At 42.7% G+C, this 2,907-nt stretch overlaps 1 pseudogene across 1 annotated transcript; it reads left to right on the top strand.

Annotated features, from left to right (window-relative positions):
- Positions 1-263: 263 nt before the first annotated feature.
- LOC308607785 (transcriptional enhancer factor TEF-1-like) lies at positions 264-1,934 on the top strand (annotated as a pseudogene). Its single transcript has one exon. The product of its transcript is annotated as a transcriptional enhancer factor TEF-1-like (transcript).
- Positions 1,935-2,907: the final 973 nt, after the last annotated feature.

Here is a 2,907-nt window from a genome sequence, read left to right as displayed (position 1 = left end):
TGGCCCCGGGGCAAGAGCAGTGCTGGGGGCGGGGGAGGGTGGCCCAGCCCGGGGACCGGGAGCCGGGCTCCGAGCTGAAGGCGGGGGAAGCGGCGCCGAAGTTTGCTTCGGACTCACCGGGCGCTGCGGCAGCACTGTTTCTGACGCGGCCGCCGCTGCTTCATTGAACGTTCAAGTGGAAAATTTTCAGGCGTCAGCAGAAACATTGTGTCCAAAAAAGACTGAGTCGCAGTTACCACCAAACGCTGGAGGAGACTCTCCCTGGAAAACTTCCCTTCGGTTTATTTTCTTGAAAAGGTTCCAGGCTTCGGCTTGGATAATCCAACAGCCAAAATTGAGCCCAGCAGCTGGAGCGGCAGTGAGAGCCCTGCCGAAAACATGGAAAGGATGAGTGACTCTGCAGATAAACCCATTGATAATGATGCAGAAGGGGTCTGGAGCCCCGACATTGAGCAGAGCTTTCAGGAAGCCTTGGCTATGTATCCGCCATGTGGGAGGAGGAAAATCATCTTATCAGATGAAGGCAAGATGTATGGTAGGAATGAATTGATAGCCAGATACATCAGACCCATGACCGGGAAGATGAGGACCAGAAAACAGGTGTCTTGTTGTATACAGGTCTTAGCAAGAAAGAAAGTTCGAGAAACTCAAGCCGCCATTAAGGTGTCTAGTCACATTCAGGTTCTTGCCAGAAGGAAATCTTGTGATTTTCATTCCAAGCTAAAGGATCAGACTGCAAAGGATAAGGCCCTGCAGCACATGGTCGCCATGTCGTCAGCCCAGATCTTATCAGCCACTGCCATTCACAGCAAGCTGGGGCTGCCAGGGGTTCCACGCCCCACCCTCCCAGGGGCGTCGGGGTTCTGGCCGGGAATGATACAAACAGGACAGCCTGGATCCTCACAAGGCGTCAAGCCCTTCGTGCTGCAGGCCTACCCCATCCAGCCAGCGGTCACAGACCCCATTCCAGGGTTTGAGCCTGCGTCAGCCCCAGCTCCCTCGGTCCCGGCCTGGCAGGGCCGCTCCATTGGCACAACCAAACTCCGCCTGGTGGAGTTCTCAGGTTTCCTCAAACAGCAGCGAGACCCAGACTTGTACAACAAACACCTATTCGTGCACATTGGGCATGCCAACCATTCCTACAGTGACCCATTGCTCTAATCAGTGGACATTCGTCAGATTTATGACAAATTTCCTGAAAAGAAAGGTGGCTTAAAGGAACTGTTTGGAAAGGGCCTTCAAAATGCCTTCTTCCTCGTAAAATTCTAGGCTGATGTAAACTGCAGTGTTCAAGATGATGCTGGGGCTTTTTACGGCGTGACCAGTCAAGTATGAGAATTCTGAGAATATGACAGTCACCTGTTCCACCAAAGTTTGCTTCTTTGGAAAGCAAGTAGTAGAAAAAGTAGAGACGGAATATGCAAGGTTTGAGAATGGCCGATTTTTATACCGAATAAACCGGTCCCCGATGTGTGAATATATGATCAATTTTATCCACAAGCTCAAACACTTACCAGAGAAATATATGATGAACAGTGTTTTGGAAAACTACACAGTTTTATTGGTGGTAACAAACAGAGATATACAAGAAACTCTCCTGTGCATGGCCTGTGTATTTGAAGTTTCAAATAGTGAACATGGAGCACAGCATCATATTTACAGGCTTGTAAATGACTAGCCATGGTTATTTATATATATAGATATCTGTATATACACACACACATATGTGCGTGTGCACACACACTCTCTCCATGATCAAACGACTGATTGTAAACCTCACCATGCAGGGGTGCTGCCTTGGCCCTGAGGTCACCCCAACTTTTCTAAATCCTCTTTGAGTGAAGTCATTTTTTCATGTGTACATACTCATTGTAGCTGTGAAGTTCTGGTACTGTTGTAAAAAGAGAAATCGAGTTGTTTCTGTGTGTTATTCAGATCCACAGCCCACAGTTCCTCAGAAAGTTGAACCTTAAGAACCCAAGTCTCTGTTTGCAGAGACCTGTTTCTCGTGGTGGTAGAAAAAAAAAAAAAAGTAAGACAGAGCATTTACCATTGGACATTTACTGCCTTTATACAAATGTATTAAGTGTTTTTTTTAACATAAAATTCTTGTTTTAAGATACAAGTAAAATTAATCTTTAAATGTAAATATAAATTAGTACACAAAACTAAGAATCTTTAGACTTATCTTTGTAACAAATTAGGGTGGAAGTTATGAAAGATCATAATTCACTAAATTATTTTTTAAATGAAACTTTTCCTTCTTTCTGAAACCAACGTTAAAATATAGCCTTAAAAAATGCTTGGTAGAAATATCCTAATGAGACAAATTTGTACTTTTTTTCCTCAAAGTTAAAACTAATCTCCTAATCCATTAAACTCTTGAAACAGCTATTACAGAGGAAGAAAACTTCACCCCTTATCCTTAACATATATAGTATATTTTAAAAATATAAAATTGTATTGTAAAAAAATAAATAAATAAAATCCTCAAGGACACTTAGCATCAGGTACATTTCTTGGATGGGGCAAAAGGGAGTGGGAGCCCACCTAGGACATGCACATGATTCATAGGAGGGAACATAAGATGCTGAAATTTAGTCTCCTTGTATGGACACTATCAAATTTCAGTTTTTTTTTTCTGTAAAGTTGCTAAGGGATCACTGAAAGATGCTCATTGTATGATATTTTTTCATGTGTGATTATATTGAGTCTTTTCAATTAGTTAATAATTTTGGTCCTTTCAACTGCTTAATAGTTTTACTAAAAAAAGAATTTCAAGTAGATCCTTTTTGCCCCACAAAAATATCCCGAAACAACAAATTACAGTGTAGGTCTGGGTTTGATTTGTCCCATCATCTTTATACAAAGATTGCTTTTAATGTGTAAACAGTGGGAAGCCACAAA

Source organism: Mesoplodon bidens, assembly GCF_964165515.1.
Source record: "Mesoplodon bidens genome assembly, chromosome: 1".
Taxonomy (NCBI): Eukaryota; Metazoa; Chordata; class Mammalia; order Artiodactyla; family Ziphiidae; genus Mesoplodon; species Mesoplodon bidens.
Note: the sequence above shows the minus strand (reverse complement) of the source record. Positions and strands in the feature narration are given on the sequence as shown.